General features: G+C 43.0%; 1 long non-coding RNA gene across 2 annotated transcripts; it reads left to right on the plus strand.

The window, feature by feature from the left end:
• The first annotated feature begins 274 nt into the window (after window positions 1-274).
• Window positions 275-16,625, plus strand: LOC123347206. 2 transcript variants are annotated; one of them, XR_006573078.1, is made up of 4 exons: window positions 275-385; window positions 7,147-7,286; window positions 7,859-7,935; window positions 16,051-16,625. It is a non-coding gene; the product is annotated as an uncharacterized LOC123347206 (long non-coding RNA). The 2 variants fall into 2 exon arrangements; XR_006573077.1 differs by having other exon boundaries at window positions 300-681.
• Window positions 16,626-25,916: the final 9,291 nt, after the last annotated feature.

A 25,916-nucleotide genomic window follows, 5' to 3' on the forward strand; every position in this document is an offset into this window, starting at 1 on the left:
TTAGGCTCTGCCCTCTGCCAGCCTCTCCCAGGGAGCTGGGAAGCTCAGCATCCTGCTCACCTCCCAGAACAGCCTGCTACTGAACTGAGCTTTCCTGCTCTTGAACCCCATCTCCATTCTTATCATGATTTACAGGTGTGATGGGGCGGGGCCACTCCATCCCAGAGCAACTCCTTAACCCATTCCTGATTGGTGCAGGGTTTATACGTCATATCACCGGTAGTGATTAAAAACAGAATTCTATGGAACACATATGGGCATTTGGGTTCCAATGCCCAACCACTGTTACACAAGGGAAAGGCATAGAGATGACTTCCACTGCAATTGTATTTTTAACAGTTGGCACGTCAGGTGGCATGGAAGTGCCAGCTTTGAGCTGATCATAGTATCTTTCTTTCATGAGCTTTTTTCCTGTGGTGAATATTTGTGTTTGCAAAGACTCAGGAACTGGCAATAACGAGAAACCAAATTTTCTGTTGACTCAGGGGCTTCACTTTTCAGTACTGTCATTTCCTTTCTGATATACACAGCCTCAGTGAATACCCATCTGCACTGCCCTAGAGATGACCTTGAGGAACTCCTGGTAGCGGGTGTTTGGTTTGCAGAAAGGAGACAGTTCAGTCTCCATCATGTCTCTGAAAGATGAACGTGAATCACACTAATTTTATTGAACTATTCAAGGTGACATATGAGGCAATCTTCTGTCTAGTAAGGATTGAGACCACATGATCTATTTGACTAAGGACTCGGTCTAGACTGGAATTCTGTCCAAGAGATGGCTGCTTAGTTTCCTGTGGATACATAGTAGCTCATCTCTAGTTTGTACAGAGTTTTGGAATATTTTAATTCTATTTTTATCTTGCACACTGGTATTGTTAAAAGCACAAGGAGTTGTAACTTCTGTTACTGCACATTCCAAGGGATTGGGGATGGCTTGACTTCTATATTTCTTGGAAACGGTAGGAATTTAGAAAGAAATGGAGCAGTTTCTTCCCTCTCTGTGGGGTGGAAGAGTTTCTTTCGAAATGCTTTAGTCTCTAACTCTTTCCGTGGTTTTTTTTTTAAGTAGGTTGCTTTACTGATCTTCATGTCCCACCCCCCACCCCCGCCGATAGGTTGTGTCTGTGGCCTGTATATTGCAGTTGTAAGAATAATAGATAGGTACCCAGTCAGACAAGTCAAACTTCCTGAATAGGATTGGAATAATTAACCTGTCTGCACAGATTTGATCTTTGAACATGCTAGTGTGGACAGGCTGCTCTTTTTTAGACCCCTCAGACTTGAAGTCATATGTTCTTTCTCTCAAGGAAGTTTGCTGAAGTAAATATGGCAGCATGTGTCTTTTTAATAAGTGAGTTTTGTCCCCTGGATTTTCCATATTAACAATTCTATTTTGTCATACTCTGAAGAAACCTTTATTATCCTTCATGTCCCACCAGGCTCTGAAGACTTTGCAAGTGCCTGAAGCACTGGTAATGTAAGCGTAAAGCTCACAATTAGAACACCTCTAATTCCTTTCTGCATCAGTGTCTGTGCTCAAGGTGGCTAAGTTCAGGGTTGGTAACAGGGGAGCTATATATCAATTTAGCCTTTAGTATTCTGTGTCTAGCAAAAGCAATAACCTGATCAAACTTCCTCTTCAACTCTATGATTCTGAACTTACCCATAGACACAAAATCTTGCACTTTCTTAATTAATATAGCTTCATAAACCTCGGGAGATTTCTTTGGGCTTAATGAAGGGATAAAACAGGGAAGTTAAAATCCAAGGCTCTGCTTCAGCATGCTAGGGAAATTAAAGTTTGTTTACATCCTGAGCCAAACATTGGCATTATCTTTTCATTTTGAGCTGGTTTTCATTCTCCAAAAAGTTTAAAATATCCAGGCAGATTAGACTGGAGAGGCAGCTAGCTGGGAGATGCTAGGTCACCCTGTATTTCTCAAGCAGCCAATGAAAATGTTTCTTTATTGGAAGCACAACGTGTCCAAAAATTCCCACTGATATGCACACAAGAATCAGGCTGGATGGAGATGCTTTGCAGTAATTGTGCAGCGTCCTAAAATTGATTGGTTTTGGTAGCATTTTGACCAAATACTGAAATGCACTATATACTGTACATTGATCATACAGTGTAGATTAAATAAATATGCCTTACCAGTGCCTTGGTGGCATGGATTGTGTGCTGAGGGTTTGGCAAGTCCAGGAATAAGAATAATTTCTTGGATTTCACTTCCCAGGCTCATGGTTTAGGCATAGATTCAGTGCTGAATAAGAGTTAGGGTTTGCATTCAGATTTGAGCTTTTTCTCATAAAATTTCATTCTCAGATGGATGAAATCTTGCAAACTCAGCCAGTCTCTTGAGTTATAGCTGTAAAATCAGCTGCCATTTGAAAGATTTTGGACACATATGAAAACAAATCTCCTCTCAGATTTATAATTTATCCAGAACCAAAACTCTATGGCTGGGTGCAAGCCTAGGATTTGACTCCAAAGCATGTCAGAATTTGAAAGGGTTCACATACGTGTTGCTGGTTTGGCCTATCTCATTGCAAGGGTAACACCTGCAAGTTGGTTGGCTGGATCATACAACGGCCTTGTGACAGGGCACTACCTGGAGAACCCTGATCAATGAGGTTGCTGCTGCCCTGGGAAGGTTGCAGGCTTAATTGAAGTTAATTCGCCAGTTTCTGTTGGTGTTTACTGACACTTGGGTGGCAGCTGCTGGGCTAATGAGGCAGTTGGCTCAGTAATTGGGAGGATATATTTGGGAGGAAGGAGGAAGTAAGGGTGGGGGTTCAGAGCGTGGGAAGAGGAGAGAAAACTGTGTGGAAATCGCCTTCTGCTGTGGTTCCCTCTGTAACAGCTTTGTAATGGAAGATTAAAGCATACGTGGTGAAAAGCAAACCACCTACACATGTCTGTGGCTAGGACACCATGAGAACATGCTAGGCAGTGCCATTCACAGGGTAGGTGAAGGGATCAATGTTGATCTTGAAGAAGGCTGGCAACACTATGAGCATTTATGGAAAATGAAGCACTCAGTGGTTAAAATCCTCGCCCTGTAATAGGCCAGGTGTCCTCAACTCTTGCTGAATCCCAGCATCTTGTAGGAGCAGCTATAAGTCTTGCCCAAAGTGGCACAGAAAGTCTGTGGCAGAATCAAGAATAGAACTCAGGACTCCTGACTCCCTGGCCCATGCTTTAAACCATAAAACCATCGTCCCTCATTACAGAAGAGAACAGTGCTGTATCCTCAACAACAGAACACCACATGGTAACTTCTTGTTGTCCTCCAATCTATCACCCCTGCTGAATGCCTCCCAGGGGCACTCACAAAATCTTAATGGGCTTTACCAAATGAATTAAGAGGCTTTATAGCTTTTATGCTGTGCACAAAGGATCCTGAAAACTTCTGTCATCGATGCAGTAAATCACTCAGAAGTAATAGGATGGAGTGAAGAAAGTAGCATATAAGGTGAAGAATACTGTTGCATTTACTCCCAATGGAAGGATAAGAAATCATGTTGGCTTTGAAATGCCTATCAATCTTAGCTGTACATTCCAGTGAATATGAACAATTCTGGAACCTTTTAAAATTCTATAATGCCCAAAGTAAGTCAAATATGAAAACTGCCCCAAGCTTTCTGAAGCAGTATTATTTGAATGAACATTAAAAGTGATCTTCTTATCTCAAGAACATAATGGGTTCTGCAGGAACAATTTCCCATTGGAGTAAATGGGAACTGGACACTAATTCCAGGGCATGGAGCAATTCGTCCTTGGGTTATTAAAGTTGCTCAGTTTTTTTTAAAGAGACCCGATGGATGGCAATGCTGCCTGTTCTGTGGTGCATTCTGCTGAAATGCACCACTTTTGTGAACTTCTTTCACAGATTAGTTGGATCCTTATTCATGAGGACTCATTATAAAGGGTCTGTCAGCCTTTTCATTAAAAACCCCATTTTCCAGGGCTTAAAGCTGCTCATAAGTACTAATTCCAGGCTGGAACCTCTGATCTTAGTTCAGGAGTAGATTTTTTTTTTTTAGGCGAGACAAGTTCCCTTTTTAGAACTTTGTGAAGCTCGAAAGCTTGTCACTTCCACCAGGAAAAGTTGGTCCAATCTCACCCATCTTGTCTCGCTCATCTTCTGGGACCAACATGGCTACAACTACACTTCAAACAACAATAGAAGATTTTTTTTAAAAAGAAATTTAACAATAGCTTTATCAGGGTTAATGTTCTGGGAAGTGCAAAAAAGTGAGAGAAAGAAAAATGCTTTAGAGACAGCTTGAGTCATTTCAAACGTTTGGTTCAGGTCTTAGCAAAAGTTTTGGTTGATTCTTATTTTATCCCAGCTGGTTGTCCATGTTTAAGACCTGATCCAAAGTCCAGCTGAGTCTTTTCAGTGACTTCAATGGGATTTAAATCTAGCTTAGTTCTAATTCTTATTTTCTCGTCTTAAAGACTGAGGGCCTATCTTGATCCAACTAGGACTTTTTATATTGATTTTAATGGGAGCAGGTAAAGTATAATAAAAACAGCATGACCAACTCCTACCCCAACCCTTGCATGGAAGTAATAGATCTGATTCCCTATAGACTGCTGTACATATCCAAAAGGTCAAATTGTATTGCCCAGTTCTGATCTGATCTTAGTGGACCTTGTCCACAGAAGTAGATAGCGTAAGGCTTCTCTTGGCTCTTTTTTACAAGATACAGTGGGGCAAATACATCCCTGCTGTAACTCCAGTGGTATCTGTGAGTTGAATTTTGTCTAGTACGTTTTAAGAACTTACATGATGTAACAGAATGTCTCCGGAAGTGGTTAGAATTTCAGTTGCATTGGCATCTTTCAAGTCTCTTTTACATGGCGGGGTGGGGGGGATTAAATCTATTGCAATCATTCTACCCATAGCTTCCTTTCCTTGATGGTTGAATTACTGGAACTTGTAGCTATATTTCCATCCCATACTCACTCATACATGATGGCATTTTGACTAGTAAGCGGACAGTACCCTTTCCCCCCTCCCAAGATGCCCAAAAAAAAAAAGTTGAAACTTCCAATATATTTGGGAGGCTTTGGAGATCTGCCAACCAGGTAGAGGACAGGTATTCCTTGGACTAAAAGAAAAGCGTTGTTCTTACATGCTGCTGTTCTAATAAAGGGAGCACATCTGCTGAGTATCAGTGTTTGTAATTGCTGTGCCTTTTAATGTTGTGGGAAATATTATAGTTTATTGATTGGGAGTTGGTCAAAATAGACTGGGAGGGAACAGCGTATGGGTGCTTTTTGCTCAAAACCTCAAAAATAATTCCATAGCTACTGTTCTCAGTTTACAACTAAAACAATGTTTTTTCTAACTGCCAGCAGCACACACTTAAAGGTTACTGGACTGGTATGAAAGAAGCACTATGAGCAAAACCAAAAAACAATGGGATTGTGTCAGTGAATCTGAGAGCATTCTCTGATGCATTGTTATTCGTTGTATCTTTGCACAGTCCCACTGGTATAATACAAATTTAAATAATGACTAACATAATTTGTCCTGCAGACAGGGGCGGCTCTAGCAATTTCGCCACCCCAAGCACGGCGGCACGCCGCGGGGGGCGCTCTGGCGGTCGCCGGTCCCGCGGCTCCGGAGGACCTCCTGCAGACGTGCCTGCGGAGGGTCCGCTGGTCTCGCAGCTCCGGTGGAGCATCCGCAGGCACGCCTGTGGGAGGTCCACCGGAGCCGCCTGCCGCCCTCCCGGTGACCGGCAGAGCACCCCCCACGGCATGCCACCCCAAGCACGCGCTTGGCGTGCTGAGGCCTGGAGCCGGCCCTGCCTGCAGACCCTTTTTTTATCAGTGATTATGTGATAGATGAAAAGAACCCAGCCAGACTGAATCCAGGCTGACTTTGTGGGGCTAGTGGTTAGAACAATCACTGTGAAACATAATGGGTCTGATTTTCCATTGCCCTGGATCTTGCCTAGTCATTTACACATGCGTAAAGTGGGTATAAAACACCATCAAATAAGAATCTTAGAGGGAAATCCTAGCCCCACTGAAGTCAGTGGCAAAACTCCCATTGACTTCAACAGAGCCAGGATTTCACCCTTAATTTTTTGCATTCACTTTGTGGTGGTGTAAATGACTAATCATATGGAGAATGAGACCCCATGAGTAGGGAACCCTAGTGCTATTTTTTCAATCTGTTTTTAAAGGCAGAACCACATTGTAAGTAAATTATTCCTTCTGGTATCCTCCTCTCTTAGGATTACTCCAGTGGAGGGTGGGGGGAAATTGTCTTTTTATTTATTTATTTATTTATTTATTTTGTGAGGCAGAAACTATGATTTCTAGTGGGGCTTCCCCCAGATATTATTAGCAAGAATCTCTCCCAACACAGTATAGTATTGTAGCTTTGTTAATTTTTTCTTTAAACAGAAGGCATTGAGGCATAGACAGAGTCAATCTCAAATGGACACTCCAGTTCTGATGACTGTTCTCATTAAATTGATCATCGTTTTGGAAAGAGAGCTCGCTACCTGCCTGATATTGGAAAAGATTCTATTTACAGATATATGTGTTTAGTGTTCTCTCAATTTACCTGTTTATTGTGAAATCTTAGGGGCTTATTAGATTCATCACTACTCCTTACCTGTCATATTGCATCATGGTCCAGAAAAACTTTTGTTTCATCGGCAGCTAGCTACCTCCAGACTCAGAGCCTGCTTCTGAGAGCTGGATGTGGGAAATTCTTAGAAACAGTTAGACTCTGTAATTTCCTTCTACTGGATATACACCTAAGACTCAGAATGGGTTACAAGTAGAGCTGAGTGAAATGTGTTGCCTCATCTTTCAGTGAAAAATGCAGATTCTGTGAGATTTCGTGAATTTGTGTCAGCTTTGCCACATTGTTTATTTCAGGGGGGGAAAAACCCAACCAAAATTTAAAAAAAATGAAAACATTTTGTTTTGAAAATGCCAAAACAAAATGCTTCAGTTTTTCCATATGGAATGACTTTGTGCGTCAAGGTTTCCTTTCATTTGATTTCAAGAATTCAAAAGCATTTAAAAGTGGTAAAATCAAAACATTTTGTTTGTCCTGAAACAATTTTTTCCCTGACATTTCAAAAACTCTGTTATTTGCCCTGCTGTAGTTCCAGGATGAATCTGCTGAGCCCTGCTCTTCCCTCCCCATAGGAAGAAGGGCCCACAATCATTCAGAAGACACGTGAGCTCATTTGGCTACCCCTCAATGGTAGCAATACAAGGATCTGTGATGCTTATGAGACTACAGGTCTGTAAAGTTTCTTTTTCCATTTCCAATTTCTCAATCCAATTGAGATTGTTAGTTGGGTAAACTTTTAGCTTGTGCTTTGTATTCTCCTGAGATCTTTGGATCTGCCAGCTATATTAATCCAGATCTGTCTGCACCTTTGCTTATTGAATATTATCTTTTTTCCCCTTGCCTCTTCTTTCTAGTGAGGGGATGGAGTGAGAGCACTAATTAGACTCTGCTGCCAATTTACTGATGCACCACTGCCTGTGCACCCCGGGAGAGAGGGATTAACAGCATTTTGGAGCTCTTAGCGAGAGTTACTAGCATATGATATTTGTAGTAATTCTGTCACCAGTGATATCTGCATGACATGCAAATATAACCTTTTCTCCAGATTGAACTCTACCATGTACTCTTTCATTTTCATTTGAAACCGCCCCCCCCCCCAAGAAAAAAAACCCTCTCAACACCTTGTCCAGCTATATCCATAGTTTTATTGCTGCAATAAGTGTCTAGATATTTGCGGGGGTAGAAATCTTAGTGTTCCTGTACAGTACTTTTTTTCTTAAACAAAGTCATTGCCATTTCAGGTGTGGATATGGAGAAATTTGTTATGTGAAGATAAGCTGCACATGCCATTCACTGTTGGCAAATGTAAAGTAATGAGGTAAGGTACCTTTACAGTTTAACAGCAGCACAGTGCAGAATACAGAGCAAGAGGGAAACCTGCGGTGACTGTGAATAACCCACTTTATCTCTCCATAAAATATTTAGTAGCAGTGTGTAGGGAATGTGTTTTGGGGAAGCTATTTTGATATAAAATGAGGTAATAGTGAGACTTCATTTTAAATAGTGTGAAATTTAATGCATGGTCTTATATAACAATGACAGAATGCTACCAAAATGTGGCACATCTTGATAATTATTATTTTGATTATGGCAGCCTTTGGATCCCAGACAGGGATTCTGGGCCTTATTGTATTAGCTATCACACAAACAAATAACACAAAGACCATCTCTGCCTCAGAGCTCACAATCTAGGGTTTAGACAATACACAACAGATGAATAAACACATAAACAAGGATGGAGAGGGAGACATGGTAACAGTAGAGGGAGGTGTGATGACATAAGGGAGTGCATAGGGCAGATAGTCCTCAGCCTGCCTGCTTTTCACGGAGTGCCCTAATGGGAGAACATTACATTGCCAAGTTAGCTAGTGAATTCAGTGTCCACGGGATTCCCCATTTGTCAGCCAGGATGAAATGATTATGGATCATTTACTTGTCTCTGTGACAGGGCTCTGGTGAGGAGTTTTGGGATCTCTCTTCCCCTGCTGTCCAATCACTAATCCATCCCATATAACACAGACACTTGCCAGTGCAAACACATGACTGGGCAAGTCTACCATTACTTTCCTGCTAACCTTCCCCCAAATAAGACTTGCTGGTTCAAATGTATGCAGAACGTGGGCATAAAAGTACAAAGCTAATTCCTTTTTCAGTTCAAATGTCCCCTCCCCCGCCTGACTTGGGAAGATATTTGGTGATATTTGCCCAGCTCCAGTTCAAGTATGCAGTAAATTGCCAAGCACAGCAAGAGAAGTGAATGGGAGTAAATCAGACCTAGAGGACGTTGGACAAAGTAATGGAAAAAGAAGGAACCTGGCGGTGCAGCCAATAGCTGGATGTTTGGTATTAAGATGTGGGACACATGGGTTGGTTTGATTTAATGCTGAGAAAAGTTAATTAATCCAAACATATGAAAAAAATAAGAATCCCAGGGCAGTAACAGCAGGAACTGACACATTCCCCTACAGTGAAAGAGAATCATAATAGAAGCAAAGGGTTTGAAGAGTCTTGCTATGGAATTTTTTGTCTTTGAGTTTGCAACATGGGAGGGTTGCGTTCCTCAGTGATAAATTCTCTTTTGCAAACTGGACTGAGAAGGAGAGGGGGATGGAATCAATTACAAACCATATCGGACATTTAAGTTTGAACACACGACCTTGCAAAGGCTTGCATGAAATCTTACTAGCAATATAAACAGGACTGGTGCCAAACTAAGCACCAGAAGTATTCAATAATAAAATACAGCTGTCTCCATTGGCATTTACCCATGAAAGTTTGTCATTTTTACTGTTAGAAATGCTGACAAAGAGAAATCTGTCAAATGAAAACATTTTTTCAGAAGAGGGAGGCTTTCATGAACTGCAGCCTAAATATTCATTTAACATTTGAACATTCCATAAAAATAATTTATAACATAATTTCTTCTTAGAAACTCATTTCAGCTGAGTACTTTCCAAAGACCCTGGTTGAGCTTGGCAACGCTAACAGCTTTGCTCTCAAACCCATAATTCTTAATTATTAAAATACTCAATATACACTTTGCTTGGATTCTAGCACAGCACATCAAAGCAGGGGCCCCTCTTTGCTTCAGCTTAATGCACACCATGTCAGTTAAGGAGGAAATAGGAGTGACACTGGTCTGTAGAGCATACGGCTTGGATTTTGCAACTCCCATTTATGTAAGCAGTCCCAAAAAACTGCATAGAGTTGCTTGCATGAGTAAGGGCTATTTGTATAAGGGAGGCTTTGCAGGACCTGATCCTATGCAGGAACTTACTGTACCTTTTGGTCACAAAATAATATTGTGAAACTGAGAAAGTAGAAATAGAGCAGCACTAGTTATCACTCATAGGTCACCCTACCTACTGACATCAATGGGAGTTACTTGAACCTTGTGGCAGGACAATAGGTCAACCGAGGTCCCAAACATGGGGGTCAGCTTTTCAATACCCCTCCCACTCCCTCAGCCTTAACAGGAAGGTAAAAGAGAGAGAGAGACATACATTGAATTGTTAACCCGCCTATGTACACTCTGTAGCTCTCACCCATTGTGCGTGTTTCCTCCATTAGGGTCGTCTTCTGAATCAGTTTATCTTTTTGAATATTGTGTTATTTGATTGGCTGCTTGTCCAGATTCTTTACTTCTATACAGCCTGTCATCTGCGCAGCCATCCAATCAAAATGCACAGTCCTGACCCCTTCAGCTAAGACTGACGTAGCCCATAGTACTTCTCAACACACCGGGCCACATACTGAGGTTTTGAACATTGCCTTTCTTAAGCAAATCCCCATTGATATCCATGGATCTTTTGCTTGATTAAAGGAGGAGTTGGGCCATAGATTTAGATTCAAGTATCTCCTTCTTATTGCAGAGAAGGTGGCAGTCGCCCCTTCCATGAATCCCTTCACTGGATGCCTGTCTCTTACCTCAGCAAATTCTAGCTTCTCTTCCTCACCTACATGACCCTACATAGCCTTGTCCCCATTTTCACATTCGCTTCTTGCTCTCCCAGCCTTCTCGTCTTGTAGCTCTGGTCATGGATTCACTCATGCTTCTTCCTGCGTCACCTCTCCTTGCCCACAAAGAGCTTTCTTGCTTCCCCCTAAAACCAGTCAGTCCTTCCAAGAGCCCTCCTTTTCTTTCTTCCCTTCTGCCGCAGTCCTCACAGAGAGAAGGGGCCAGAAGGAGGTGTAACTACACCAGCTTGGACTGTCCAGCTCAGCTCTGGATACGGCCCTACATTTTTTAAGCACTGTAAAAATGTATGCTTGTTTATAATAATGATAGTCATCAGTTTTCCAAACTTACAATGGTCATGGGAGGATATAAACTCTTTCTCTTCAGATGTCCTACCTCATTCGTACCAAGTCAAAGGTCCTTAAACTGAGAGACTATTAAGTGCATTTAGTCCCAGACTTGAGAGAGAGAGAGAGAGAGAGAGAGAATGTGTTGTAAAAGCCTCTTCTTGTTAAAATTATGGTCCCTGTAGTGTCCTCCTTGTTAAAATACTGCATAGTCATAAAATTCAGCTTGAAAATTATATGATCGGTCTCAAAGCAACTACCATCAACGGTTCTCCTTGTCAGACCTTTACAGTGTAAGTACTGATTAAATTCTATAAAGGTGGAAAAAATGACATTCCAGGTTTGTGAAGCTGAGATTGCTTTGAGCTTGTAGGTAATACATGGTGCAATTATTAATGTTTAACTGAATGACATTGCAAGTAATGAGAAGACACTGTAACTTTAAAAGAGTAATTTCTTTAAAGGCTAAGAGTGACTGTTATCTTCTTTTAAAAAAATTCTCTATTTATTCCAACTTAGCCCTTAACTCTCAGCTGTGCTATGTAATAATAATGGAACTGCTCAGACAGCAATTTACCAATGTGCTTGAGGCCCTGTCAAACCACATGGAGTGATGCCATAATCAAATTCGCAATGTCTTATCTTCCTCCGATAAAGTAATCATCAAAGGAGTGCTGGCATGAACAGAGAAAAGATTCAGAGCACAGACCTACTCTAATGTATTGAGCTGTGACACAAATTGGGCTGTCCTTGTTTGCCTTTCTTCTCTGTTTCTTTTTCCAATTGGTCTGCCAAAGCAACGCTGCTAGTTTGGTTTCACACCATCTATTTGAGACAATAACCTTTAAAACAAATAAATCTAGAAAGGGTTAAAATTCAGACTGCAGTATATTTTTTCCTTTCCTTCTTTTTCCTTTAACACACTCATTGGCTGACATTATAAAGAGTAAATCCACAGACTAGAGATTTTCTGTTAAATCAATAAAATATTGTTTAAAAACTGAGTTAAGTGCATTATCTGTCCATTACTACATTGTGGTTTGCCCTCAGTCATGGAACTGAGACAAAGGCTCCCACAAGGCAAATCACATTTGTTGTTAACCTAAATTAGATTTTCCATATAAGGGAGCTATTTCAGGGCCTCTCTTCTACAGGGTACTTAAGCACATGACTAACTTTAAGCACATGAGCAATCCCACTGATGTCAATGGGACTACACACATAGTTAAAGATAAGCTTAACAACCTCGAGTTGGGGCCTAAATATTCAGGATAAGCAAAGTAAAAAGAAAAGACAACTGTTGTTAATGCCATTTAAAGAGAAATATTTTCAATTATTTAAGGACAGCTAAAAGGAGAGAAGAGGTAGAATCAGAGTTTCCATCAAATCGTAGAACTGTAAGACTGGAAGAGACCTCAAAGTCATCAAGACCCCACCCCTGCCTTGTGGCAGGACCAACTAAACTTAGACCATCCCTGACAGGGAGTTGTCCAACCTGTTTTTAGAAACCTCCAATAATGGGGATTCCACAACCTCCCTGGGTACCCCTGGGTGAGAATCTCTGATCTAGACCACCTTTCTCTAGTTTGCTTATGAAAATGTCACATGGGGCTGTGTCAAAAGCCTTAAAAGTCAAGATATATCACATCTACTGCTTCCCCCCATCCATTAGGCCAGCAACCCTATCGAAGGACATTAGGTTGGTTTGGCATGACTTGTTCTTAACAAATCCATGCTGGCTATTTCTTATAACCCTGTTATTCTTCAGGTGCTTACAAATAGATTATTTAATAATTTGTTCTAGTTTCTTTCCAGCTATTGAAATTAGGCTGACTGGTCTATAATTTCCTGGGCCCTCTTTGTTCACCTTTTTAAAGATAGGTACTATGTTTGCCCTTCTCCAATCTTCTGGAACCTCAACTGTCCACCAGGAGTTCTCTAAGATAATTGCCAATGGTTCTGAGATTGTTTCATCTAATTCCTTAAGCACCCTAAGTTGAAGTTCATCAGGCTATGCTGACTTGAATATATTTAATTTATCTACATATTCTTGAACCTGTTCTTTCCTGATTTTTGTGTTCATTCCTTTCCCCTTGTTAATATTGTGTTAAGTATCTGGTCACCATTACATTTTTTAGTGAAGACTGAAGCAAAATTAAGCATTAAACACCTCAGCTTTCTTGAAATCATCAGTTATTAGCTCTCCTTTCCTGGTACGTAGTGAACCTATACTTTCCTTCATCTTTCTCTTGCTCCTAAAGTTTTAAAGAACTTTTGTCACCTGCCTCCTTTGAACCTAGTTTAAAGCCCTCCTCACGAGATTGGTAAATCAGTGTGTGAAGACGCTCTTCTCCTTCTTGGTCATGTTCTCCCCACCTCTTCTCAGCACAGCATCCAATGGTTTAGAAAATGGAAGTCCTTCTATTGACACCACTTGTGCAGCCAGCCATACATTCATCTTCAGGATATGTGTGTCCCTGCCTAGGCTCTGACCCTCAGATGGAAGGAACAACAAGAATATAACCTGCGCCTCTGACTCCTTCACCCTAGATCCCAGAGCCCTGTAGTAACTGCTGATCTGCTCAGGGTCAGACCTGAAAATGTCATTAGTGCCCATGTGGCTGAGCAGCATGGGGTAGTGGTCAGAGGGACATATGAGCCTCGACAACCCTTCCATAATGTCTTGGACATGGGCTCCAGGCCGGCAACATATCTCACAGGACATCATGTCAGTTCTTTTCTAGGGATCTGATTCAAAGGCCAGTGAAGTCACTAAGTCCCTTGTTTTCAGTGGGCTTTAGCTCAGGGCCCAGTTGAACAAATCATAAACTGGCCATGATCCAGTGATATAAAATGACATGCAAGACTTAGAATTAGGGTGCTTGCTTTGCAGAATCCTGCTCTATCTTTTTTTTTTAATTGTTGTGGATTTTATTAGCTTCAAGACAAAGCTGAATCCTGCAGTCTACTGAGCACCCTCAACTCCCACTGACTGCAATGTGTAGCAATTTGCAAGATTGGGCCCTTATAATTGCTACTTCTTTAGCATTAAGATATAGCTATTTTCCCTAAATGTGTTACACTCACAATTAAAGCAAAGAGTATTTACATTCCCTGGGACTTCAGCACTTGTAAGAAAGGGAAGCATATTTGATCCAAACCCTTTTAACCTTCCTCACAGGCATAGTTCATTTGATTTTGACCCCAAATCTGTAACAACCCACACTGTTATTTCCCAATGTGAACTAACTCCAGCAAAAGTTGTAACAAATTTGTATAATTCAAACTTGGAATATAGATTTTTTTAACCTTACCTAAAATGTATTTTCAGATTTGTAAAGCCCACAAGTATACTATTCTGAAGGGGAGCAGGGAAAATGCAAAAAAGAATCTGTAAGAAAATGTAGTGCAACATTACAGAATTCTAACCACTCCTACACTGAGAGTGTCTTTGGTTTACCTTGTTTTGCAGAAGTTGTTTTATAAAGTCAGCTGTGCATTTGAACAAAAGGAATGTTTTCAGAAAAATAATGATGAATAGCTGGCTTGTCCTTTTATAACCATGCAAGTGCTAGGTAGATAGAACCACACACAATAAGAATATATACAGTGAGCCAAACGCTCTCCTCACTAATAACACCCTGCAACTCCACCAGCTCCAGTGCGAATCCACATGATATAAATCCTGGCAAAATTTGGTCCCAGCTGTGTGCATAGTGGGCCTGCTCCCATTCCCAGTGATGTCAGTTGCATAGGCACAAATGCCTCTTTGTATGTCTCCAAACAGAAGGGAACCTGTGCCTGTGGATTCTGGCTATAGAGGTGCTGAAAGAGGCAGTTCCCTTCTTTCTGCTTATCCTGTAGAGCTCCATGGGTCTCTTTGGGTTCTAGATCCACAGGTTGGGAGAGGTCGTCCAAGCTCCACCAGATTCCTGCCCGCACAAATACGCAGATCACGGGAGCACCAGTTACCGCACACATTCCCTGTCCCTGTGCAATAGGTTCCCTGGAGTGGGGTAGCAGAAGACTGGCCACGCTGGGATGAGGGCACCTCCATATACGCTGTATGCTGGGAAGGTAGTTTCTTCACCAGCTCTGAAAGTGAAGCAGAAAGGAAGATTTGGGGGTAGAGTCACTGGATCCATACTATGAATATTGTGCATGGAGGGGCAGTGTGGCTATTCCAGGCTACAGACTGGAACAGTAGTTACAGAGAGGCACAGAGCACTGCATTCCCCACAGTCTTCCTCAGGACTGGGAAGGGATGTTCCAGTCCCTGTTTAGCTCCCCAGAGCAGAGGTTCATTGTCTCAGGCTTTTAATGGAGGTTAGATATCACCTAGTGAGGATTAGAAATGGACTAGAGCAATCAAGGAAGGGTTTCTGAGTACTGGAGTATCCAGCTGGTCTGAGTTAGAGGAATCCACATCAAGTGAAGGATTCCTCCATTACTCAGGTCGAAAGCTTTTTGGAGCAGGGGTTGTCTTGTTTGTTCTGAGTCTGTATAATGCCTACCACAATAGGGTCCTGGTCTATGACTGGGGATCCTAGTAATATACTCACACTATGGTACTACAAATAATATAAAAGCAACTAATAATGTGTGACATCTTGCACAACAGGTGCCAATTTCAATGTGTCACCAACTGTGACACATTCAAGAAGCATTGTGGTTGCAGTGCCTACTAGGAGGAAGCAGACATTTCAACAATTCCAGTTCACAAAGTTCAACAATAATGGGAAGGGTTGGTGTGATTAAAACTTTCTTTTTAAAAAAATCAAACTTTTCCCCATCACCTTAGGACTGCACTTAGAGGGCGTGGAGGGAGGGGTTTCTCAGTGCTTGGGACTCCTCGAGTGGATGCAGGAGGGAGAAATTAAAAAGTTTTACAAGGGGTTTTCCTAACTTTGTATTATGATTATTGGTCTGGTTCTGGGTTGGTTTCTTTAAGTTATTGTCAAAGTTTAACATAGATTTCATGGGACCACAAGCCCCATCAGCTAATAGCAAAGTCATATAGCATGAACACAAAATAGAAAATACAAAAAAGAGGAGACTCCTTTGTTTTGTTTCTGAAATGTTTGTCTAATGTTCAGGCATCCTGAGCATGCGTGTCATATACTTGCAGGCATGGTGTGTGGAATTCACTGCAAAGTATCCCATCCTTATCCCTCAACTCAGATGTCTCTCTGTATATTCACCCACATCATAGAGATGGGTGTCAACCAAGTGCTCGATCCAAACATCTCAGAACCTTGGAGAGAAGAAATGGGAATCAGAACCCAGATCTGCATTGTACATCTGGCTTTTGTCTCAGTAATGGGCCAAAACAAAACACTGGATCCAAACACTGCTTTTTGGAGGTGGGGGGGTGCTTTTGTATTTTACTACTCAGGCCTAGATAATGAACACATTGAGTCTATAATCCCATATCGATATGATTTATTATTTATGCAGTCCCAGAGATGTGCAAAGGGATTATATGTATTATTTCATCTTTTCCAGGGATGCTTACTGTAGCAGGGTCTTGGGACAAAAGCACCTAATTAGCCCCTGCCCAGTCAGCTCCAATCAGGGGAAACAGATTGGGGCTAATGGAAAAGTCCTGATGCTGGCCTGAGGATTGGCAACACCTGCTGGCCTGAGAAGCCAAGGGCTATAAAGGCTGGGAGGGAGCCAGACAGCTGGGGGCAGTCAGGGAGAAGGGGGACTGGAGGCCTCCTGGATGAAGGCTGATTCTGCTGGTAAAAGAGGTTGAATAATCTTGTAAAGCTTGTAAATAGATAGACACTGGTGGTGGGATAACTGTAAGTAAATAAAGACATGGGTGTTGCACAACCCTGAAGCCTCTCTGAGCCTTATTGGGGCAGCAAGCGGGCCCCAAGAAGAGGGGTGGGTCATGGACCCTGTTACATTTACCATCGGAATACTCTGAGCACATAGCAGTAGCAATAGCATGGGATTTACTGAGACCTGCAGTGGGTGACGAATAAGTTACGAACTCATCTCACTTTTTCAAATCACCAGGATGAAGATATTTCCTCCTCTTTATCTCAGTTACCCCCCGTTAGCTCACCCCACTGTTTGAAAGACTCCTGTACTTAGGAGTGTGCTTAGACTCTGTTAGAAGAAGGGAGGAAACCCAGAGACAGAGGGGTCTTAGTGAGAATACTCTGCCAGTAGCCCCCAGCACGTTAAACCAAAGAACAAGCTCAAGTGCATTTACCGATCTCAGCCGCTGGTACTGCGTACACAGCTCAAGAAGTAACGATAAGAGAGCAACGGTGGGGCAACAAAACTACCTCTAGGTAAATCACCTAAGTCCTTTGGGGATGGATTTCAGTTCTTTTTCACATGATACTGGATGAAGCATCAGCGAGAGAAATTCTTTTAGCCTTTTGAAAATTCTGTCTAGACACCTTGGGAACATGGTGCACTTCATCACATCATAGTTACCCATAGGACATAAACAACCAAGATAAATCTATGTCAATAAGAGCAACAGTAACTTAGGCCAACAACCTTGGCAATGGCATTGCAATTTTTTACTTGTTTTCTGTTTGTTGGGTGTCTCAGAGAAATCTCATTGCCTCAGCCCCATGCTGCAGCCCACTGGTCTGAAGAAAAAACAACAAACACTTAAAAACCTCCCTGTTGAGCAAAATGCAAAAATTAAAGACTCAGAATAGAAAATGAGTGGCCATGAACAGTACTCCTTAGGTCCCATTCGTCTCACTTTGATTGGAGCTGAGGTTGTGCGTTCCACAATGAACTCTGCAGCTTGTAGAAATCGTCTTCCTCTTAGGCTGAGAGACACCCACTGCTTTTTATTCATCGGTGTCAGCTGGTTCAGATACATAGAAACATAGTTATACAGACATTGCCTTGCTGCACCAGACTGGTCCAGTCGCTTGTCTCGAACAGTGGCCAGATTCTTCAGAGGAAGGTGCAAGAACTATCACAGTTCTAGAATAACCTGTCCCATGGGGAAGTTTCCATCTAATCCCAGCCCTTTACTAGTTGGATGAGCGTTTAAATTGTTTAAACTATCTAATGTAACAGTGGTGGTTCTCATTATCCATATAAATAGCTAATCCTGCACTGCTGCTGGAGAAGCACATGAAGGAATATTGGTACACACTGGGGACTATGCAGATTTGCAAGGGTTTTGTTTCTCTGTAGCCCCAAATCATTAGCCATTTGATCCTGGACAATTCACATATTAAAGACAACAGGGCACCTCCACTGGGTTAACACTTTAGGGTTGGGTTTGTGCTGTGGGAGTGGTAACTGAGTTGCAATGCGGTCATTGTGCAATGCTTTTGTTTTCCCTATTCACCCTTGTTTACAAATGTGTTATCGGAAGCATGGAATCCCAATTAGCAGTTGAGATGGAGCACGGATCCCTATTAAGGTTAAACTGGTCCGCATCACCAGAAAATCCTGTCCAATAATGGCAAAATAGACAGAGGCACACCACAAGTTTACTTGGGTCCCCGACATTTCAGATCAGCACCACAAGCCCCTCACCTCTCGACTGCAAAGGAACACAGCATTGTGTATATCTCCCTGGGGGGAGAGGCCAGACACAAGGGACAGAGAGGGTAAGCATTTTGTAATCTTCCAAGGGAGAAAGGACTGCTGTGACTAACTTCCTCAGATAACAAAGGTGTTCCCTTCCCCCTTCCATCCCCCGATTCCACACAGCTCCCATTGGTAAGGGGATGGTAAGACGGGGGAGAGAGGGGCAGAAGCACCGTAACTGTAATTTTCCAAGGGACAAAAGACAGCTGTTACTAACTTTAGCTAAACAACTATAAGTGTTCATCCTATCCCCAGCTGGTACCTTTCCAACCTCCCCCTCACTTCCACTGGTCTGCGAGAAGCCGGAACCATCACTGCCTGTGTGTCGGCAGAGAAATGCACAGACACAGGGGCACAATGATTTTTGTTGTTGTTGTTAATACATCTGTTTTTGAGCCATAGATTCAACCAAATGCATAGAAGTGGTTCATCAGAAATCAATAAAGTCATTGATTTGTAGCCATATCTTGTTTGGAGTCTTTTCAGGGTGGGCTTAAAATCAAGAATGTGACACCAAAGCAAGAGGAGATATTGGCAGGGAGGGTGGTGTTCCATTGTAACTTACTACCCCTGAGGTCCACTTCCTGCAGTGGCTTGACATCCTCCTCAGCCAGTTCCTTCAGCTAGAGGTGCAAAATCACATGTTCTTCAACTTCTGGGGCTGCCTTCTTCCCCTGACCTTCCACAACATCCTGTCGAACAACGAGGCAGGCTGGCTTGAGGAGGAGGTCATGAGACACTTCAGGCTCTGTACTGGGAGCCCATGACAGCACCCAGGCCAGCCCATGTATGACAAGCCCTCCCAGAGCGACTTTCAAGTCTTTTGCCCTCCCGTACAGGAGCCTTAAGTGCTTTATATGTTCCTGGCATGGAGCTGGAGTCCACTTAATGCACATTGATCGGCAGCTGGGCGTAGTTGGCAGACCAGGTGGCTGCTCTCGGAGCAGGAGCCATGGCCACCAGCTGTACTGCTCAAAAGAATGCAGTGGAAAGCTGTTCTGATGTGGTCAGTACGGCTCGCTACCGCTAATGAAGACAGGGGACAGGGACCTTTATAGACTGGGAAAGGGTCCAAAAGAAAAGGATTCACTACATTATAGGGTTGAGGGTGGAGGATTATTGAAACTTGAGACCTGGTACATGCCCCTTATCCCCATCCATGCTGCAAAGTGACACGGGTACGGAGTCATGCCACAGCCTGAGGCATGTACTTACCCACACCCCTCCGGTGTGCCTGCTTACTCACCCACTATTCACTTTCAAACATCTGTTCCTGGGTTTAGATGTGGACAATAGGGGGGTTATGGTGCAACCGCACACTTGGACACATGTACAGTTGCTAGCAAAGATGTACCCAAAGAGAGACTTCCTGAGCAGTATCGTGTCAGCATTGGCTGCCAAGCTGAGAAAACAATTAAGCTCCTCAATACCAAGTATCAAATGGCATCATGGCTCTTCTCCTCCCCCTTCATTTTCCTACACTGCTGAAAGACTAACGCTAGTAGCTGCCTGCAGGACACAAACAGCTTGAAGCACATAACTACTGGTCCAATGCAGGGATGGTATGATGCCCACTTGCACATGTCTGGCCACATGGGGCATCATTTAAAGCAAAAGGAGTACAAAGCGATATCAGCCAGCTGATCCCCAGAATCCGTCCACAGGGGAGGTTTACTAGTAGTAAGAAACCATTAGTCCCTTAAGCCTGCCAGTGCTTGTTAGTAGAATGCTGGCAGACATGCTGTACAATACAAATCAATCAGTAATAACACTTTGTACCCATGTGACACTTTTTGTCTGAGGGTCTCAGACCCATAGAAGGGTAAACATGACTTGATTTTTACATTTTGCATAAGGTCATAGACAAAGTCAATGGCAGAACAGAGAATAGCTCTGTTAAGTAATAATAAGGTAATAATTGGAGATATACCAATCTCCTAGAACTGGAAGGGACCTTGAAAGGTCATCAAGTCCAGCCCCCTGCCTTCACTAGCAGGACCAATTTTTGCCCCAGATCCCTAAGTGGCCCCTTCAAGGGTTGAACTCACAACCCTGGGTTTAGCAGACTCCCTGCTCCAACCACTAGACAAATCGGTTCCCTTATACAATCACAGCTGTTAGCAATAGAAAACCTAATGTTCTTGTCCATCTACCTAATCCACCTAGTCCATCTACCTAATCTTTAACCTGCAATTTTGTGTCATCCATGATAAATCAGGAAAAAGATTTGGGCTCCTCTCCTACATTACAGTTGTAAAATCATGGAAGCTCCACAGGCAAAAGCCTTGACACAAGTCTTGTACGTGAATTCAACCCTCTGGTGGTGAATAATTTTTACTGAAGTTCATTCAGACTTCTGAGAACTAAGCAACGAAACCCTGTTGAATGTCAATATGATGTTGGCACTTCACCTTGGATAAGTACTGATATTCTGCTGCGATGACTTTAAAACACACAAAGATAAACAACCACATAAAGATATGTCTTAAAGCAGTGCCTACAGCTTCACCATAGTTCAGACAGGGTTTTTATTCTACCACACTTACATTTACATAAATGAGTACCAAACTCTCTGTGAATAGTCTTGTTGAAAACAAGGTGAGTAAGGCTGGCAGAAGTGAGATCCATGATTGCAGTTTGGTGTCTGACTTTTTCAAATTACATTAGGCTAAAATTTGAATTTGGAAGCTTGGCTAGCAATGGACCTACAGAGAAAAAAAAAAGGTGGTTTATTCCATTATTCAGCAGCAAGTCCATACTTTTGAATCAGTTTCAGAGATTTTTTTTATTGCTAAATTCTTCAAACAAAAGTAAAACCTCAAACCAATCAATCAAACAAAAAAACCACAACTATGCTTTTGTAGTGCTTATGATCTCAAAGCACTGAAGAAATACTAACTAATTCTCGCAACATCTTGGACCAGCAGGTAAGTGTTGGTATCCCTGTTTTACAGATGGATTAAATAGATCCATACACATCCAAAGTTATACACTGAATCAGTGGCAGACCTAAGAACAGAGGAGAGTAGCTCCAGATCCCAATCCCTGCATTCTAATCACTTCACAACACTCCAAAATGCAACTGCAGGCAGCAATTTAAAATGGATTAATGTACTGGTTTATGTTAATACCGCATTTTGCAGATGCTATAGATGGGTTAACCATACTAATTACAAATAGTTATATATTAAATAATATAATTTGGTAAAACCAATATTTTGCTCCAGGCTACAATTGATCAGTTTTAGCTACTTTTCACGCCCAGGATTTCCCAATCCTTTCCGTGGAAGCCTATGGAGATATTATTATAATGTCAACCAGAGATGTAAGGCAACACGGACAGTGAAAGTCTCACCTTGGTATTTTAGGACAAAGTGATGGCCCATGTGACAGGGCACACTGACCTGGTCCATAAATTGGCAGGGAAAGGGCAAATTATTTCTCCTTGGGGTTAGTTGAAGGAACACAGCTGCTTGCGCTGATTGCAGAGTAGCAGAGCTGAGCCAGCTGTAGAGAATTCATTAATTCCCCACAGGAACATTACAAAAGGGATGTGCTGGGGAGAGTGGAGGTCTGTGTATAGCAGTGATAGTCTAGGCAGAAGAATTGCTAGGGAGATTACTAAAGGGTGTGTGTATGGGAATGGGAATCCTAATCCTTCTTTTCTGCTGAATTTAGTGGAAGTGAGCTATACTCAGTGTTGCTTTGCACATTGGTGGAGGGAAATTTTATATTCATGGTCCTAAAAGGGCAGAGCACCCTTTACAGTGCCACTTCTATTTTTCCAAGGAAATACAACCTAAGAGAGATTAAGTTCCTCTGGACTCAGACCGCTTTCCACCTCTAAATGGAATGGTTGACTCTCTAGGAAACTTCTAACTCTGTAGATGTTCACTGCCACCCAGGCAGCTGGAATTTGACACCCACGCTTTGCTAATTGGAGACAATAATGTGTTGTGTTCTGTTGTGTTGTGGGTGGGTGGGTGGGTGGGTGTGGGAGGGGGGGTTAATAAATTAGCTAGAGTTTAAGGGGGGGTGGGGACAGTTAGGCTTAGTGGCTCAGATCCTCAGCTAAATAAATGGGTGCAGCTGCACTGACTTTCCCTAGCTGAGCTCCAGTGTTCTGTCAAACATGAATTACCTGCCTGGGAGCTGCCAGTGAAATACAAGGCAAAACTACTGAGCTACTGGCTAATTAAGTGACAGGAAAAGTGCAACTTCTCCCCCATAATGAAAACCGACTAGGCTCCCCCGTGCCTGGAAAAAGTTCTGAAACCACAGTGGCTATTCAACGCGGCCAAGATTTTTTTTTCCTTTCAGACACGAAGTCGTCGCATTTTAAAAACACAAACACCGAGCGAATGAGAGGCACTTCCAGTCTGTCTCCGCGGCTTCTCAGCCAGGGTGACCTTGTCCGCTCTTGCCCTGGGTATCGATTCCCACAAAGCCCCGCTCTTCCCAGCCTGCCGTTCCAGACACGGCACCTTGTTCCCCTGGATCTCGACGCACAGAAATGAGCTCCAACCGATCGATTAGCGGGTCTGCTGCGGCCTTCCTTCGTCTCGCTCGCGGCTCCGCAGCGGAGGCAGCCGCGGGGGGATTCCGCGCGAGCAGGGACCGGGCTGAGCTCACCCCGCTGAGCAGGGGAGGGCAGCAGCGTAGGGAGGTGGTGGCTCGCGGGGGGGGTGGGGCGAACGCTGCGCTTTCTCCCCTGCCCTGGGCTGGGTTTCAAACACACAGTCGGGTCAACAACTCCCCCCCACTTTGTTTTTTTTCCCTAATGTTGCTGACTTGGGGGACGGGGAAGGTATCTGTAAAAAATGGATCCGTGTTCTAGTTATTTGTTAAGTGAATGCAGGTCCCTCTGGTTTTCTCACCAGTGCTAAAAATCCCCACTCCCCCCCTCCAGGTCAAAATAAGTTGAATGAGGCATTTCTAGGAATATGAGCCAATCTGGGCTGCACTGGTTAAGTATGTAGTGCTGCCGGATTTTATTGGAGCCATTTCTCAGCTGAGAAAGGAAGGGGCAATTTCCTTAGTTCAGTTTCAAGGAACAGGCATTGGGGACCATACACACAGCAACTTCCAAACCACACAGGAAAAAAAAACAACAACACTTTTCATTCTCCAAGTGCTGTACTAATTAATCTTTGCAATACCCCGAGGCTGGTGAGCAATGGTTACAGGTGGGCAAACTGAGGCATGGAATTTCTGTGACTTGTCCAATGCAATAGCGCGGGGGCCACTTAGAACCCAGGAATGCCTGGCCTCCAGGCCTTTGGTATAGAAAGGCTAAACGATTTGTATTCTCCTACCTTATAGGGGTTAGGCCTGGAGGAAATACAGAAACCAAGAACAGGACATCTCAGCATGAGGTGAAATCATTCCCTCTGATGAGAGTTAAGGCTTTAAGTTGTGTTCTGAAAGCTCATGAGCCCTGTCTGCCTGTGAGTAAATAAGAGAGACATGGTGGGTGAGGTGATATCTTTTATGGGATGAATTTCTGCCAATGGAAAGGACAAGCTTTTGAGCTTTGAATAAACAAACAATGGAGAGAGAGAGAGGTAGCTGGATAGCAAAACGCACCTAGTGCCCTTTGTATTGTATAGTTCTAAGCACGCTCTGCTCAGTAAATAACAACACCCTGCACAGGCGGCAGAGGCTGGGTGCTCAGTTGCCTGAGATTATTGTACAAAAATGAGTATCTGGGGTTGAGCTGAATGTTTTCAGATTGATATCTTGCCCCCTTGACAGAATGACTGACTCCCCGAGGATTCCTTCAGAACTTCAAGTATCAGAGGGGTAGCCATGTTAGTCTGTAGCCACAAAAATAACAAGGAGTCTGGTGGCACCTTAAAGACTAACAGATTTATTTGAGCATGGTTTCTTCAGAACTTCTGTGATCCCCTCTCCCCATGGAGTTTCCTGTCAGAGGAACAAACCCTTTTCTTATCTTCCCTTCTCCTGCTTGCAAACTATACTTGTAGCTCACTAAGAAAATGTGGACCAGATCACAGGTAGGTTGGGCAGCTGCATTCTGTGTCTGGCTCTTCCACAGACCCCCACTATAAGATCTGGAGAAAGTCACTCTCTGCCCCTCGGTTTTCCTCTCTAGTTTCTCCCATCCCAGAGATATTACTTCCTCCAAGGCTGTTGTGAGACTTTGTTCTTCAATGTCAATAAAGCCCTTGGAGATGGGCTGAGGGAAGGTGCTCTGTGACAGCAAAGCACATTTCTGTGATGTGTTTATTTTCTCTACTGGTTGGGGTAACTTCCTTGCTTTTGACATTCTTTCCCAGAGGATGTCTTGGAATGAGAGAGGGCTGTTGGAAATAGCAAACTCTTACTCATCATCAATATTGTGCAGCATATCTCATCACTCCTGTCACACAAGTGGGTGTTTTCAAAGTACCTGTGATGAGTAAATCTTATCCTTTAAATTAGAGCCGGGGCTGCAATATCCTGTCCGCTGGGGCTGTTCATCAGATGAACCATCAGTGGTTGGGGAACGTGAATCACTTAGTGCCTGAAAAAGTGCCAGCTGGTTGGCTGCTTTCAAGTTGATGAAATTATCCAACAGTGCCCTGGGGCTGCGGTAGGTATTATCTCCTTGGTAGTCAGCACCACGCCTAAAGGGGCATGAAGGGTAGAGGCACACATACAATAGAGTGGTGAAAAGGGAAAAGGCTCATTTAAAAAAAAATCACATTATTCATAAGGAAACAGGTAATTGTACGTCACTAAATAAACCAGTCCAATGTATTGCGTCTCTCACGGAGTAAAGGCTCACTTGACAAATTTATTTCTTCACTGCGGTCAATGCCAAGGGATAGGTTCATTTAATTCCCTCTTTTAGCTTCCACGTTCCCAGACAGCAACTTTTCAAACTCCACCCACAAAGCATCATTTTGGATGGCTCAGTCCCAAGCACAGGTGACTTTCCTATCAGAGCAACATCTAGTAATATAAAGAAATGAAGCTTCTGTCCAGAGCAGTGAGCCAGGTTAGAGTGGTGCATAAGTAGGTAACCTTATGATGTCCAAAGGGAGAGCTCCAGAAAATCTGCACTATCCACAAAGATTAACTATGAAATTTGCCTATCTATGAAATATTTTTGACTGCAATTGATCATGTCTCCTAGTAAGATTTAAAGACCTCAGCCACATGCAAAGATAATTGTTTTCCTACTATCAGTGTCTACTGAATCAAATGTGCAGCTCATACATAAATAGTTCTTGGCTCAGGTAGGCACCTTCTCATCTCTGCGCCCATGGCATTCAGTTCTTCTGGAAAATCATATGTGATCCACCCCTACAAAGCCACCAACACCCCCATACCAAGTAGCATGTAGCTCTGCTCAAGGGGAACAGGGAAGGTGAGCCACCAAAACTAAAGAACACAAATTTGGGA

The sequence above is a fragment of the Mauremys mutica genome, chromosome 13, assembly GCF_020497125.1.
Source record: "Mauremys mutica isolate MM-2020 ecotype Southern chromosome 13, ASM2049712v1, whole genome shotgun sequence".
Lineage (NCBI taxonomy): Eukaryota > Metazoa > Chordata > Testudines > Geoemydidae > Mauremys > Mauremys mutica.